This window comes from Pogona vitticeps, chromosome 2 (assembly GCF_051106095.1).
Source record: "Pogona vitticeps strain Pit_001003342236 chromosome 2, PviZW2.1, whole genome shotgun sequence".
In the NCBI taxonomy this organism is placed as follows: domain Eukaryota; kingdom Metazoa; phylum Chordata; class Lepidosauria; order Squamata; family Agamidae; genus Pogona; species Pogona vitticeps.
Genome location: NC_135784.1, coordinates 255,434,109 through 255,451,140, shown reverse-complemented (window position 1 = coordinate 255,451,140; position 17,032 = coordinate 255,434,109). Strand labels below are relative to the sequence as shown.

The following is a 17,032-nucleotide window of genomic DNA, read 5'->3' as shown; positions in this document are numbered from 1 at the left end:
GGATGAATATTTACCCATTTTTATTTGTCCTTCACATTCAAACAAAAAACAAAACAAAAAAACACCGCCCATTCTGCCTACTAGCTGCCGATCAGCTGATTGGCAGCAGAAAGGCAGCCACACCCCCACAGCCACCCAGTACCACAGCCTACCCACACCCCGTTCCTTTCCCTACCTTAGGCCCCATGCCACCCCACCCCACCCCCACTGACACCCTCTTAATTGCTGCTGCCAAGGCCTTAGCCTGCCTTAAGGGAATTCAGGCTGCCCTTTGTAAACATAGCAGCTGCAGCTTCCTTAATCTAAATGAAGCCGCAGCTGCCATCTTTGCAAAGGGCAGCCAGTCTCCCTTTTTACAAGCTCTGGCTGTGGAGGCCTAATGGAGCAGCTATTAAGGTAAGGGGGTGTCGGTGGGAGTGGGGCTAAGGTAGGGAAAGGAAGGAGGTGTGGGAGGAGGCTGGCTGGGGGGGGGGGTGGCGGCTGCCTATCGGCTTCTGATCAGTTGATCGGCAGCCGGTAGGCAGAATGGGCTTCTCTGCTGTGTGGTAAACTCTCCTGGGCCCCCCAATTTCTGGGTGAATAACTCGGATGTCCGATATTCAATCTTCATCAAAGTTGGCAAGCATGTTGGGGAAAGACATAGAAAGCTCTGTTGTGATTCTGGATTCTAAGTATCTGGGGGGAGCTTTCCTGGGGGGGGTCCTCTTTGTGACTATATAACTCAGAGGTTCATGATCCAATGTTCATCAAACTTTCAGGAGGTGTAGAAAAGCATTTGAGGAAGCTGCCCTGCAAATCTGGTGTCTCTAAGTGGTTGGGAGCCAGTGTTATAGCTGTTTAAATTACAGACACATTGACAGATTGATCCATCGATTCCTCGAAGAACATTCATATATTTGTATTCGTTAATCCGTTAACCTTGACGAACAGAGGCTCAAAACGAACTGCCATTTAAAAAAATTTGTCCCTATCTCTAATCTGAACTGAATTATTTTACAATTCACAACAACAGCCGAAATGCTGCATTGACACCACTTATTCCCTCTTTAGATATAATAGTTCAGTTTTGCCTTGTGTTCTGGAAAGCAAAACAAACAAACAAAGAACAAACTGAGCAGGTTTATTGCATTTAGAAACATATGGCATGATTTACAAAGATGACTATATAGCCCCAGCTTTTTGCAAAGCTGCTCTAACAGTTGGTAGGTTGCATCTATTCTTATTGGTTTGGTTTGAGTGAGGCATGTTAATGGCCATCCCACACATTCCTGCTTTATTTATCAGCTTAAAAAGAAGAGAAATACCATTTCAATTAATGCAAATACTAGAATTCTGATTTTACAGCTAGTTTTATATTTGACAAAGATCAGAAAGAAGGTACTCTCTCACACACATGTGCATGCAGATGTGTGTCTGCCTATTGGTCCAGCTATCTGTCTGGGCCTCTGTATGTGTAAGCTTGTGTATCTTCAAAATGGCAGGATATATGCAAGAGTGGGCACAAGACATGGAAATGGTAGACAGATTTTAGTAACCCAAATGCTCCATCAGGTAGTGTTGTGAAAACAGTTTGAGTAGAGGTAACATGTAAAAATCATTAATGGAGGTAGGGACAACATTGTTGAGCACAATAACCCTACAGACTTGTGGTTCCAAGATAGCCATCAAGACTGGCATATCAGCTGGATTTTTTTTACTTCCTCAGTAAATTTCAAAAACATACTAGTGGTGGGGAAAGGGGAAGTAGCATGGCATTCTAGTAGAGCTCCTAGCAACATTGGAGATGGCTTCATATCATAACTGGGCATGTTTAACTTTTAGAAAAGATGACTGAGGGGAGATATGACAGCACTTTTCCAATATTTGAAAGGTAGTCATATAGAAGAGGGGCAGGATCTGTTTTCGATCATTCCAAAGTTCAGGACACATAATAATAAGTTTGAGTTGAATCCCCTTATTGGGAGAAAGGTGGCATATTAAACAAACAGACAGACAGACAGACAGACAGACAGACAATAGGACATGAGCTGAACCAACATTATAGCCAAAGCCGGAAAAAAGTTACTTTCTTGAACTACAGTTCTTAAACTTTCCTTGCCAACATAGCCAGTGTGTTCAGGGATTCTGGAAGTTGCAGTTCAAATAGTAACCCTTCTAAGTTCTGACTATTTCCCAGTCATTTAGGAGAGCAGCCACCACAACCTTACGCACTAGGATGGTTCCTAACAGAGGTCAGAATACTTTGCCAACACAAATATAGGTAGCCAGCCTTTTGCCAGGGTAAATCCTATGGCTATACAGAAAAGGAAGGTGTGCTGCAAGAAATTAGACAGCTCCACAGCCCACAGTGCATGCCTTCCCCAAATAGAGTCCCGTTATGAGAACAATATCTGTAGTAGTAAACAAAATGTTATATGATTCATCATAATAGTAATAATAATGCTGGGAGTTTCCTGCTAGGTCAGTGGAAATTGACACAGTAGTGGAAAATCTCTTGCTTTAATGAGCAATGCTATCAGCACATAGTTACAGAAGGGGCTGAAAAGGATTTCATGGAGCCTTTGTAATCTCCCTCCCATCTGGCCTTTAGGAAATGAGCAAAAACTGTATTGTTTGAAGAGGTCTTCAGAAACAGCTTACCTCTTTGACATTCTCATGGATCCATAAATTGGATATTGATCTTGATTTGCTGATGCTTTTAGGTTTATTTTATATTTTGGGTTAGTAATGTTGCAATTTTGATCACATTAATTATGCCCCTGTGGGCCAGGGTCAGTAGTTGTAAGCAAGCAAGCAAGCAGGCAGGCAGGCAGGCAGGCAGGCAGGCAAGCAAACAAGCAAGCAAGCAAGCAAAGTATTCCCAGGGTTCCCCCTTCCTTCCGTTCCTTTCATGGACAATCTCTCTCTCCTATAGAACTCAATGGGCCAACACAGGTAGGTGCCTTGGCTTCAGTTCCTATCCACAGGCGTCCAGGGCAAACAGCTGCAGAAAGATACACACACTCGGCTAAGGGGGAAATATTGCTGTAGACAGAGTCAATAGTGATACATTCAAGGTCATCCGTCAGGAAGCATCTGCTATCTGTGAAAAAACAGCTTCATTGTGTGTATGTGTATATGTTTGAGAGAGAGAGAGAGAGAGAGAGAGAGAGAGAGAGAGAGAGCAACTCGCATTGAAGGCACCTGGACAAGATGGCCCTGATGGGCATTGTTTGACTCCCTATGTCTAAGCTACAGCTTTTCAGAGCAGTCTGAGAAGATGAATATGTTGAGGAGGAGGCTTATAAACCAGGGGAAGGTAGTCATCTTCCTGCCCCTGCTTTGATGCTTGCTTTTGAGATGAATATGGGGAGGGTGGGGGGAAATCAATTAACGATTTTTAAAAAACCAAACAAAAGAAACGTCACCTCTAATTTCTCACCACTCCCATCCTTTTAATAAGTCTTCCTTTAAGCCTTCATGGCCTTGCCTTGTTTAAAGAAGATTGTTATGAGGGACAAAGGAAAAAGAATTGGACTGTGGCTTCCACAGGGACAAGTGCTTTTCCTCCTGCATTAATACAGAGGATGTGTTGTCTTGCCACTTTAAGACCATCTGTGTTACCAGCAAGGGTTTGTGAGTGGCCACTGATAATGATGTAATGATCACTGTCAGTCCTTTCTGCATTTCTTTCCCCTCTTACATTGTATCTTACACCCTGCATCCCACAGCCGTAAATCCTACACATGTGGAGAGAGTCAGTTTTTAAGTTCTGCAGACGTTTGTAATGGATCTCAGAAAGATGCAGTTAATTGTTTAAAACATAGATTTATTAGAACGACTAAGAGAACAAGAATATTTGAATATCAGGGCAAGATATTTTGGCATCTGCCTTCTTTAGTTGATCAGAGTAACAGTGTAGTGGTGATCACAGAACACAGAAGACAAAGTATTCCAATGTGGATGGGTGATACCGTGTCTGTGTGATATGTATACATGGTACGATTTAATGCATCTGACGAAGTGGGCGTATTTTATGATAGCAAATGTCAAAAGAGTCTTTGCAGTGTCTGCTCCAACAGAGTGATATGGATAGCCTTTTAAAAATGTTTAAAAAGGGGAAATGTGCAGAATGACATAGAAAAAAGATGGTTGTCTGGGTTTTCTGGAAAATACTGCCTTGACACAAGTTGCCTGATGATTTGGGAATCTAATACTGTGCTTTAATTTTGCTCTGAGCTGTTTGATTAAAGGGGTCACAAGGCTGCCCTGAGGAAGACTGACAGCCAGGCAGAGTGTTTGCCATCAATTCTCATTGCAGCCACTCTGACGTCAAAATCTTGTCTTGTCTGAACATAACTCAGAATGATGTGTCCTTTAAACACAGCGAGTGAATAATCGCAACGGGATCTGGAAATTAAACTGATGGTACATCTAATTGCAAAACAATTATGATCACAGGAGCAACCAAGATGCAAGAACAAGGCGAAATGCAGCTATTTAAATTGGTGAGACATTCTGGATGTGGTACTTATGTCCAGAAACAGTCCAGTTTGCCCACCAAATCAGCCACTTCCCAGTTGACTAGGTGAATAATGCTGTCCCCCAAGACATTGGAGCTAAAGCACTGTGGGAAACAGTAGTGGTGTACAGGCAATTTTTTTAGGGCCGTTCCTCCTGCCAACGTCATAGTCCTCAGGATGCTCAAAGCCAAACATTATTCACATGGCAGAGCAAGAAGTGAGTGTGCTGTGGATGCAGGCAAGTGGAGGAGAGAAGAAAGAAGGAGCTACTACCACCTCTTCCCCCTCCCTCCCAGGGGAATTGCTGCCTAGCTATTAGAAGTCTTGTGTTTGTGCTTGAGCAAATGAGCAAATGCATTGGCTGAAGCACTTGAGGAACCTCTTCTAGGCCCGGTGGGTGCAAATGCACCTGAATGATGGGAACATTTCAAGAATGCTGTTTATAACTCCACCTTGTCCACATTCGGCAAGAAGACCAAAAAGACGGCAGACTGGTCTGAAGCCCATTTGGAGGAGTTGATGCCAGCCATCGAGGAAAAGAGGAGAGGTCTAGAAGCATACAAAGCCTGTCCCAGTGAGTACAACTTGCAGGCTCTTCGAGCTGCTCATAGCCAAGTCCAACAGACTGCCAGATATTCTAACGATTATTGGCTACAGCTCTGCTCTCAGATACAAACAGCGGCGGACACAGGTAACATCAAGGGAATGTATGACAGTATCAAGCAGGCTTTAGGTCCTATACAGAAGAAATATGCTCCTTTGAAGTCTGCTACAGGCATGATCACCCAGAACCGAGAACAGCAGATGGAACGCCGGGTGCAGCACTACTTTGAGCTGTACAGTGGTGCCCCGCATAGCGACGATAATCCGTTCCAGAAAAATTGTCGCTATCCGGATTCGTCGCTATGTGAAAAGAAAAAGCCCATAGGAATGCATTAAACCCCGTTTAATGCACTCCTCTGTACTTAAAATTCACCTTTAAGCGAAAATCCTCCATACGGCTGCCATTTTCACTGCCCGGTATGTGAGGAAGCAGCGCGAAAACACAGCGGGCGGCCATTTTTTTCTGGTGGCCATTTTGGAACTGCTGATTAGCTGTTTTTAAAACATCGCTATGCGAAAATCGGTAAGCGAAACAGCTTACTGATCGTCGCAAAGCGATTTTTACCATTAGAAACATCGTTATGCGATCGCAAAAACGATCACAAAAAATCCGTCGCTATGCGGATTTGTTGTTAAATGAGGCACTCGTTAAGCGAGGCATCACTGTATTCTAGAGAGGCATTAACCGAAAAGGCATTAAATAACATTGAGTGCTTGCCTGTCTTGGAAGAGTTGCACAGCAAACCAACTTTAGCAGAAATAAAAGCAGCCTTGGATTCTCTTGCCTCCGGCAAGGCACCTGGGAAGGATAACATCCCTGTTGAAGTGCTGAAGTGCTGTAAAGAGACAATCACCACCGAGCTGTATGAAATCTATTGTCTTTGCTGGAGGGAAGGTGGTTTACCACAGGACATGAAGGATGCAAACATTGTCACATTGTACATGAACAAAGGTGACAAGGGTGACTGCAATAACTACCGTGGCATCTCTCTTCTCAGCGTTGTAGGGAAGCTACTTGCCTGTGTTGTGCTAAAGAGGCTTCAAGTGCCAGCAGAGTCTATCCAGAATCACAGTGTGGATTTCGAGCTAATAGATCCACCACTGACATGGTATTTTCCCTCAGACAGTTGCAGGAGAAATGTAAGGAACAACAACAGCCACTCTTTGTGGCCTTCATAGATCTTACAAAGGCCTTTGATTTGGTTAGTAGGGATGGCGTTTTTAAAATACTTCCCAAGATTGGATGTCTACCTCAACTCCTTGACATCATCAGGTCCTTTCATGAGGAAATGAAGGGCATATTACTGAAACAGCAATGTCTACATTGGCTCGGGCATGTCGTGAGAATGGCTGATGGTTGGATTCCAAAAGATCTCCTGTATGGAGAATTAGTGCAAGGAAAGTGCCGCACAAGGAGACCTCAGCTGTGATACAAGGATATCTGCAAGCAGGATCTGAAGGCCTTAGGAATGGACCTCAACAGTTGGGAAACTTTGAGATCTGAGCGTTCAGCCTGGAGGCAGGTAGTACAGCGTGGCCTCTCCCAATCTGAAGAGACACTTGTTCAGTAGGCTGAGGCAAAGAGGCAACCCCAAAACCAGCAAAATCAGGGAGCTGGACAAGAGACAGATTGTATTTGTCCTCAATGTGGAAGGGAGTGTCACTGTCAAATTGGCCTTCTCAGCTGCACTAGATGCTGTTCCAAGATCTCTATACAGAGCATGTTCCCATAGTCTTTCGAGACTGAAGGATGCCGACACTGTTTGTGCTTACCCTGCTCACAGGAGCCTTGGGGTGGAGTGGTTAAACTGCAGTGCTGCAGTCAAGCCTTTGCTCATGATCTGAGTTTGATCCCAATGGGCTCAGGTAGCTGGCTCAAGGCTGACCCTGGTCAAACATTTATATGATCAGAACTTTCCAGTATAAAGCTTTCAATCTGCAATCAATTAGCATGAAATTAATTCACAGAAAGTTTTTGTGTGTGTGTGTGTGTGTGTGTCTGTGTGTGTGCGCGCGCGCGCGTGTGCGTGCGTGCGTGCGTGCGTGCGAAAAGTACAGACTTTGGGACTGCTCCTTCTTTTCCTCTTCCTCCCCTATTTTGTGCTCCTTGAATGTAGAAATATGACTATTTAGCTCCCCCCTCTCTCTCTCTGTGGGAGAACAAATCTAGGAAATGGAAGTAATTTTTCCCCTTTAATGAGGAACTATCCATACTGATTATGAATAAATATATACCAAATCCCAGTTGGATGCAAATCACAGTAGGCCCTGTGCTCTTTCATGACAAACAGGGATGAACCAGGAGAAAAAGAAGTGGAATTTTTCACCTTTCTGAGAAAGCCTTAGGTTGCATCTCAATGAAAAGCTTTCTAAAACAGCCACATCTTTGTTACCACCTAAAACTAAACGAAACAAAACAAAAACCAGAAGGCCTGTCCAGTGATGGCTGATCTATTTATTTAGAGAGAAGGCGGCCTTGCCCCCCTTCAGGCTCAGCCTTCCTTCCAATCAGCCCATTCTTGTCTGCTTATCAGAGCAGATGAGAGAGAAAGACCCACTTGTGTTCCCTGCTGCTGACTTCCTGACCTTGTTATATCTAATGTGAGTCTGGGAGGGAGTCAGAAAAGGAGAGAACAAACATGAAGGAATAAATCAGTGGTCCTGCTGCAGTGGGGCATAGATGGAAGCAGGGGCAGGTAGCAACGTTTCTAATCTGGAGATCAGGTGCATTTTTCTGCTCCTCAGCTCAGTTGTGGGTTAAATGTGAGTGAGTGGGTGGGTGGGTGGAACAGGATCTGAATGTTTGTGTTTACTGGCCTGCCTGGTAAAGTATATGAAGCTACTCCTTTAGTGTTGGTTGCATCTGTCACTTCTGGCTCCACTCACCGTTGGCTGCAGTCTTCTGCCCCATTAATTACAATGGACCTGTCTTCTCACCTATGGAAGAACATCCCGCAGGATGGGCATTGCTACTGAGACAGCTCTGCTCCTAGTGATTGTCCTCTGAGCTTTATAGCTTTTCTTGACAAAGATAACTAGAGCAAAGACTCAAATCTTGAACATATAATGGGATAAGAAGAGAATGTACTGCCCAAAGAAGATAGTCATTAAAGTCTGTGTATAAAAAATGGTAACTTTATTAAGTTCGGCTACCACTTCAAAATCACTGTGTGCTCATAAACTACACTGGGTAGGTCTAGACATTTGCCATGCTTACTTTTCTGGATCCCAAAGAAAGCACATGTACTCCAGATTTTTTTTTGGAAATGCCATTGCTTTGATCTACATCAGTGGTTCCCAACCATAGGTCCTCAGATGTTCTTGGACTACAATGCCCAGAAATTCTGGCCAGCACAGCTAGTGCAGAAGGCTTCTGGGAGCTGCAGTCCAAGAACACTAGGAGACCCATGGTTGGGAGCAATGGTTTGCGTAGGCTGTTAAACATTAAAACATTGGACAGTTGGATGCTGTTCTGTTTAACTCACACATATTCTCCTTCCTTCTTTCTCTCTTTTTAAAAGAATTTAATTTGCAAATGATCTTTAGAATTGCTGGGGGAGGATGGCAGGAATCAACAGGTAAACACGGTGGCATTTGCTGTACATTTGTATAATCAGAATTTAAAGAGCACAGACAAAGTTGCTGCTTCGCCTTCTAGACAGGATCGATTAGATGAAGAACAGATGGATTTGCTTTGTTTGTTTTCTTGTATTTTTATCTAAATTGTGCCTTGCATTATGTGAAGCAGATAGAAGACAGAAAAGGAAAAGGTCGCACTGCAGCTGTTCTGAAAGCCCTTCTTACATTGTCAGAAGCTCCCTTCTTCAACCTGGCGTGTTGCACCTAGCTTCACAGCATCAAAGTGGGGAAAATCAGAATAGAAAGTGGCACCAGAAGATGAAGGATGTTCACAAGGAGAACTCAACAAGAAACAAATTTTCTAAACCAACTGCTCTCATGTTTTCTATCATGCTTTTTAAAAGCATTCCTGACAAGTTCACCCATCAACTGCTTTTTAGCTGAATTGGTCTGAAAAAAGTTGAATTTGACCCCATAGTGCCAGACATTTTCCCACAATGGGAAAACAGATTGAAATCTGTTTTATGTCAAAAGCAACAAAGCAGTCATATGACTGTGTACTGCAAAGATGCCTGTTTGTGTGTTTGTGTATGTGTGTGTGACGTTGACCTCTGACTGTATCTCCATGGTTTGAGATTTATAAGTCTTTGCAGACATGTAAGTAATATGTCATCCTCTCCTTTTCCTTTCCCTCTTTCCTCCTACTCACTTGTGGCTAGTTCAGCATAAGTAATTTATGACTGGAGCCAGAGGGAGAACCCCAGATTTGAGGAGGCAGCAGCACCATGAGGCACTCCTGTATTTGGGTTCAACAGCCTTATAGCTGACATGGATTTGCTTCTGTGCTGTTTGCTTCAGCTGATCTGTGTTTACTTGCATGATGCGCCTGTTTTTAAAGAAGCAGAGGAGCTATGGCTTTACCTGTTACCTGTACAGTGGTTCGTTCTAACCAGGACTCTCACCTTGCAGTCCATGCTTTAACATGAGCCCTATTTGAGTGTTATGCTTTTCATGTAAGACCCACCCGCCATATCCACACCCTACCTGGAAGCAACTCAGATCTTCACAAGATTAGCATGAACCTGTGAAGTTCTGTTGATAAGGCAGGGTGCCCAATCACATTCAGTTTTGTTTCATTAAGGGTATGACAGACATCTAGATGGGGTGGAAGTATAGGTGAGTGGCTACTTGTGCACCATCATCACCATCCCTCATTCAGCTTCTCCATTAACATAATGGCTGAGTAGGGTTGACTATATAGGTACAACATTGGAATAGTGCCATCTGTAGAAGGAAGGTTTTTTTTTTTTTTTTTTGAGGTTTTGGACTCTTCTGAGGTTGTGATCACATTGGTAAAAACTTTGGGAATTGCTGCAGGATTAGAATGGACTGATTTGCATTTTTTTTAAAAAAACTGCATGACTCAAAATGAAAATGCAAAGCAGTCTATAGTTTTTACCCCTCCAATCTGTAGTTTTTGCCTCCACTTCAGGAGCTTCTTCTTCTTAAAATAAAACACCAGATCCATTGCCATTGGTTCATTGGTGGTGTGATTGCTTGAACTAATGCAGAAAAGCTGCTAAACCTGTGCAAACTCATAGGAATGGTGAGCAATGCATCTCTCCATTGCCAAGACTTTTCTTTTCCCTTTTTAAAAAAAAACAGCTTAGTGCCAGCTCTGTTGTGCTAGGGCACCTAGACGCCCACCCCAAAAAAAGATACCAAGAGGAGGAGATAAGCGAAAGTAAGCCTTATTTACAACTCATTAGGAAGTTCCCTTTTAACCATGCCTCCTGCAGGGCTATAATAGAGCTGCAAACAAGCTGCAAACAAGGCTTTCCTCCTCTCTCCCTCTGTCACCAATTAAGGCAAAAAGACCCAGAAAAATGCAAGTTCTCCAGTGCAACTTCACAGCAAATAAATGTGACTGAATTCACATTTCCCTTGCTGTGTAATTGTACCCCGAGACAAACTTCAGGAATTTGAAATATTTCTCTTAAGAAAAGTCTGCCCCTAAAATCTTCGTTGTGTGGATGGCAGTTTGAAACTGGAAGGAGTCTGAGCTGAGGAAGAGGTCCACAGTCTCTACCTACCCACTCAGTTTCCATCCCTGATTTTGCTGGGAGAAGTTACCTTGGGACAATACAACTACAGTGACCATGCTGAATTCTGGGAGCTGTTGACTTCAAGTAACTTTTCCAAGCTTTGCTCACTGGGAATGCATGATTGCTTCATTTAGCTTCAGTTTGTACTCCCATTCATTCTCCCACCCAGCATTGTGTTTCCACTCACCATACATGTACCATTATTGTTCTAGATGTGGTTGTTATTGTAAAATAAGTTCTCTGAGATTTCTTGAAGAGATCCAGTAAGCAGCCACCTGCAGACAATCTACCCATTTAAAAGGCCTTGTACTGATTGTCATTAGGACAAAGCATCCATAGTCAAAAGGCATGCTTGCATATTTAGAGCAGACTTCTCACTCCAGGACTGAAATCCTGTGGACTCCATCATCTGTCACAGTAGCTGAGTCATGACAATAAAATCTTCCCACAAAGGAAGCAATTTCAAGAGGATAAGCAGGAACGGTTTATTATGTTCTAAGGCTGCCTTTCCTGCACTTGCATCTAAAGCCCTAATGAGCATGCTGACTGCAGGGTATACCCTCCTGGCCACCTGCGCTACTGTTCAAAGATTAATGGAATCAACTGATGCAGCACAAATACCATGACCGAACCTTATGCTTTCACTCCACACAGTGTCAATTTAGCCTCAGAAAATATAAACAAAGAAAGAAGAAATAAAAAGGGCTAAGATAGCCCTTGTTAGCTCTCCTTACTCTAGTGTAATATGAGCAATTGAAATTACATCCAATGTTTCGTACACCCAGGGTTTTGTCATTTTAATTTAAAAGAAAACAAAAGAAAGGAAATTGGCTGGAGACTGGTTAGGTCTTTTTTGCTGGTAGACGGATCACACGTAGAGACATAGGCAAATAGAGTGGGCATGCTAAAATAGTGAGGATAAAATGTTGAGCAAAAGATGGTCTGCAGCCACAGCCTCTGACAATTCCGCTCCGATTCTGGCTTATATTTAGCACCACCAGCTTTGAGAATTCTGAGAAAGATGAGCAAATTTTCCACCTATTGTTCTACCAGATGGCCTTCCATGATTTTTCATTGGGTTGCGTGGTAGAAAATTAAGAGACAAAGGAAGAAACACCAAAAAAAAAAGCAAAACAAAACAAAACAAAAACAAAAACAAAACAAAAAAACTTAGGTTAATGGTATAATCATTGAGTGTGTGGGTGTCAGAAAAGATGTTTTAAGGTATCAGTTTGCATGTGTAAGGGTTGTTCTTCCCTCTGTGAACCAAAATGCAAGCTGTAACCCCTAGAGGGTTGCGCACGGCCTTTGTCAAAGCACACTGGCTCCTGAGTCAGCATACAGGAGAAGCACAGAGTCACATAGCTGTCTATCAGCAAAGCTGGAGATTAAATGTAGGTGTTGCATTGGGGGAGGGAAGCCAGGTGAAGCTGAATTGCAGGTTTGGGGGAATCGAACGCTTACTGAAGTACAATGCCTTTTAATGATTGCAAAACATATATTTTTTAGAGTAGTGATTTTGGCTGGATCTGGGGGTTTGTTTACCCACGTCCTCTACCTTGAGGTTGGGTAAAATGTGCCCCCCCCCTGGTGTGAGTACTGGTGGAGCTTCCCCAGTCTTCCCTGGATCTCTGAGGCCCCTCTTTTTGCTCATTACTATGTTTAAAAAAAGACTATTTTGGAGGGGGAGCAGCTTGTAAACGGCCTATTGCATCCCTTGGAAACTTCTAAGGACATGGATACCAAGTTAAATGTCATTTTTCCCTTCAATGGGAAGTGTTGGGGGGGGGGGAGAAGGGAGCCCTGAGGAGTGTAGTTGTAACTTTCTGAGGGAACGTTAAAGTGTCTTTCATGCCCAGTGAAGTTCTGTATTACTGCCTGAAATAACATGCCATTTAGCCTGGTGAAAAGTTCTGGAGAATTCTTTTAACGGTATTTGTGATATTTTAGTGTTGCTAATGAAAGTATTTTACACTTCTGAACTTTGTTTCTGCCCCAGACCATTTGGCTACCTTTTAGAGGATTATGGGAATTATATTCTCATGCTTCTGAGGGGCATCCAGTTGGGAAAGGTCACCCTGCTCCTCAGGAGGAGAGCCTGTAGGCTGCAGTTACATTCCAAAGACTGACTGCACAGCTTAGATACTGTCAGCAAACTCTCCAAAGACAAGAGGCTAGCAAGCTCACAAGTCAGTGAAATTTGTCTTAAGATGGAGGATTCCATCTACCCTTTTTCTTCCTTTTCCTGGCAACTGCTTTTGCTTGTGCCCTTGGCCTGCTTTTGTCTCTCCTGGCTCTTCCTTGAAATTTAATTTTCTGGCTCAGATTTTGCCTGTATTTCTGACCTTTTGTCTTCAGCTCTCAGATATGATGCCTGATCTCCTCTCATTTATGGTGTTTGTTCATCTTCTGCTTCTGCCCACCTGTGCCTCAAATAAACGCCACTTGCATCCTGTTTCTGAGGCCAGGCTTTGATGCCAACACTGTGGAAATCAACAACACTTTCCATTTCGTGAAATGAGCTCAAAGAGTGTTTCATGCATTCACACTGGTCTCCCTCCCTCCGACTCTCTCTCTCTCTCTCCCACTCCCAATCTGAAAGTTAAAGCCTGCCCCAGTCTTAAGATCTTCAGGAGGGTTTTTCTTTCTTCCCACCACTTTCCCAGGCACATTTGGTGAAGACACATGAAAGAGTCTTCCTAAGGAAGGTAGGATGGCCCCCCTCTCTACTATCCTCCTGCCAGCAGGCACAACCGTTTTTAAGTATGCCACTGACCACTGATCAACTAATCAGGAAAAGTCTTTTAACAGTGGGTCTTGTTCTTCTTTCTGTTGTTCTTGTTTCTAAACTGTTTTTAAACTTATTAATTTAGCCTTTGTTTTACCTTGATAAGTAATGAATAATTACATTAAAATGAAGTGATCGTTAAAAATATTAATACAGTAATTAATTGTTCCACAGTTGTAAACTTCTCCTGTTCCAAATACTTTCATATGCTAATTCTACAAAGCAAATCAGCATCATTTGCAAACATATTGATATGCTTAATATATTTAGGGCTACTTCATTTTCCGCCACTCTTTGTCCCTGGTTAATTTATTTGTCCTAAGGCTGCAACAATGCATTTCAGATATCCCAAAGCATCTTGGAAAAGTTATGTGATACACACAGTCTCTTTGTTCCAGTTTTGTTCACACTTTGGCTTTCCTGTTTATAAAGCTGAGGGTGTGAGAGCCATGTCAGGTGGGAAAAGTCATGGGAGTGCGAGAGTCACCTTTGCTCACAATGTCCCAGTTTCTTTCCAGACCTATGTCACTGCTTATCCTGTTTGGCAATCTCCTTTGACCCCCCCCCCCCCCGCAGCACTCTCTCTCTTGATGGCTGATCCCTTCCCATGCGTGTTTATTGACCTTTGCAGCTTCACTTGCCTCTTGGCAAAGCTGGGTTCTGCATAGGCTTTGAGGACATGCTTACTCTGATTTGTTTTTTGGAATAATAAATTTGTTCCCACAATATAACCATGGAAAGGAAACCTCAGCTTGATAATTTTACATAATTGGCAATTTAGTTACAACAGGCAGCTCCCCAAAGAGTTACATAACTTAATGGTAAACCCTTCCTCCAAGCAAGCATCTTTGTGATAGTCTAGGCCAGTGGTCCCCAACCTTGGGCCTCCAGATGTTCTTGGACTACAACTCCTAGAAACCTTCACCACCACCTCTGCTGGCCAGGATTTCTGGGAGTTGAAGTTCAAGAACATCTGGAGGCCCAAGGCTGGGGACCACTGGTCTAGGCTACGAGCAAGAAATGGACTTATCCAATGCTATAACCAAAAACAAAAACAAAACAAAACAGATTTTATGCCTGAGCTGTAATTTAAATCCAGGTCCCTAGACTCAATTTCTAGTTAAAGTAATATCATATCAGTTTTGAATTTCTGGTAAAATTCTCTTTTGCTGCACAGCAGAAGTAGAGAGATCCACAGAGGAGAATAACTTCAAGTTCCCAAGAGCCCATCCCTTTCTCATTAACTGGCACTTAAAATCTCAATAACTCACTCTAAATTTGTAGGAGAAAAAAATTAAAAAGTTTATTTACTTACAGTTGCTTCAAATTACAGAGTTGTGTATACTGCTTTCTGCGCTGCACACATACTAGCAACCAACCGAACAGATCAACAGCAGCAAACAACTGCCGCCAACTGACAAAAGAGAAGGACAGAACACTCAGCAGAGAGATAAGGTTCTCTTTGAATTTGAAAAGCTGGAAGGAATGATTGCTTGCTTCTGGATGAATATACAGTTATTGTAACCCAGAAAGGTACCTCTTAGCAGTTTAGGTACCTGGCTATGGAGCCACACAGGTTGAGAGTTTGATTCCCCCCTGTGCCTCCTGGAAGAAGACCTGTAACCTGGGGCAAGCTGCACAATCCCAGGGCACCCCTAGAAAAAGGGAATGGTAAACCACTTCTGAGCATTCCCTGCCTGCAAAACTCCGAAAAGGGTCATCATAAGTGAGAACTGACTTGACATGATGATTATGATGATTCATCACTCAAACTATAGACAGCATGCAAGGCTGTAAGTAAATCTCCAACATGAGGTAGTATATTCTATTATCAAACAGTGGTTATTATCAGGCTTGGTTTGTGTGGATTAGGGATTAAAAGCATTGAATGAGTTGTTGGCCACTTTTTGATCCATATGTTACATACAGAACAGTGCTGTTTGCAAAAGTGGCTAGAAATATCCGCGTTAATTTCCTGAGAGCCATCATGATCAATTGTGCAGGGGACTTCCAGATATGAAGGGGCACCGACACGTATCCCCTTGATTTTCTGTCCCCTCCTTTTAAAATCTTTCCTCCTGTGAATAGGCCACTTACTATTTTACATGTCTGTGATTTTATCATAATTTTACTTGATTATATTTGTATCTCAATCAATTGTGACAGCTTTTAGCCAATATAATAAACTTAAACTTGACTTGACTCTTTTTGATCTATCAGCCACTCCTTCAGTACTGGCTGTGTGAGTGTTGCTTGTGCATGCATACACTTTGCTTCTCAAAAGGAAAATAAGCTTTTGTTTTTAGAGACCCTTCCACTGGACAAGTGACAGGATAAAATGCACCAGGAAACCCGGGGGGGGGGGGAGAGAAGTATTTACTGTCTCATTCTCATTTTGGAACAGAGAATTCTCTGAGGGTTTGAAAATACTGAAAATTAACTTAGTAATACCAGAGACTACTGTTGTGTTAGGGTTGTGGCACAGAAGAAAGCCCCCCTCTCTTTTACCCTCACTGGACTCCTCACAATGTAGTTACGGCTCCCTTGCCATCTGAGGTGGGGAGAGAACTGATGACTCATCTTCACTCACTGCCAGAACAACAGCAGCAACAGCAAAGGTGATGGTGGCGGCAGCAGCAATTTATTTCACTTATTTCACTTAGCCATGCCTCTGCCACCACAAAATGGCTGTTTCTTGGCTACCTGTGTGCATAATGCCTTAGCTCCAAAGGTCCTTGAGGCAGAGCAATTATGGAGTGGGATGCTTTGTCAAAGAATTCCCGGCCCTCAGGGCCAGATATGATTCACATAGCCTGCCTAGAAGTGGGTACAATGTGGAGGTGGGACGTCCATGACAATCTGATCAAGAGGTGGAGAGTAGGGCACAGTGGGACCTCCTCCACTGTCCCCAGCACTTTGTCTCCTAAGATGACTGCCTCAACCTGGCTAACGGCTGCGCTGGCCCTGCATACAGTTATATCTCTTAACATACTGGGTTTGCGGGCCTGTCAGTGCTGCCTGGCCCTCCTCCTGTGGTGCCGACAGCAGCCAAGTCTCCCGGCAAGAACTCCATGGGCTCCAGGTTTTGTGAGAAGAGGCAAGAACAAATTTTATTGCAACTGAGAAACCAACATAAAGAGGAACACTGTCCTTTTCTCCCTCTGGGAGCTTCCTAGAGGTTTGAGTTCCTGGCACTAACCCCGCCAGGGGATGCCTTTTCAATGGAGTCCCCAGTGAAAGCCATAAGATGCCTGGAGAGAGTCCTGGTCTCTGAAAGCAGGATGGAAGGATGAGTCCCAAACGGCTGGCATAATTGGGTGGGAGTCATGTGTGGCCACTCCACTATTCCTCCTGGAACCCCCTTGGCCTCTTGCATTGAAGTTTTCACTGCCAGGGCCACCGCTGGGGCTGAGCAGGGGCCGCCGCTCCTGTTGGGTAGTGTGGATGCTGCGTCA

At 43.5% G+C, this 17,032-nt stretch overlaps 1 long non-coding RNA gene across 1 annotated transcript; it reads left to right on the top strand.

Annotated features, from left to right (window-relative positions):
* The first annotated feature begins 475 nt into the window (after positions 1-475).
* LOC144587001 (uncharacterized) lies at positions 476-15,779 on the top strand. The gene is made up of 2 exons (XR_013542121.1): positions 476-13,497; positions 14,911-15,779. It is a non-coding gene; the product is annotated as an uncharacterized LOC144587001 (long non-coding RNA).
* Positions 15,780-17,032: the final 1,253 nt, after the last annotated feature.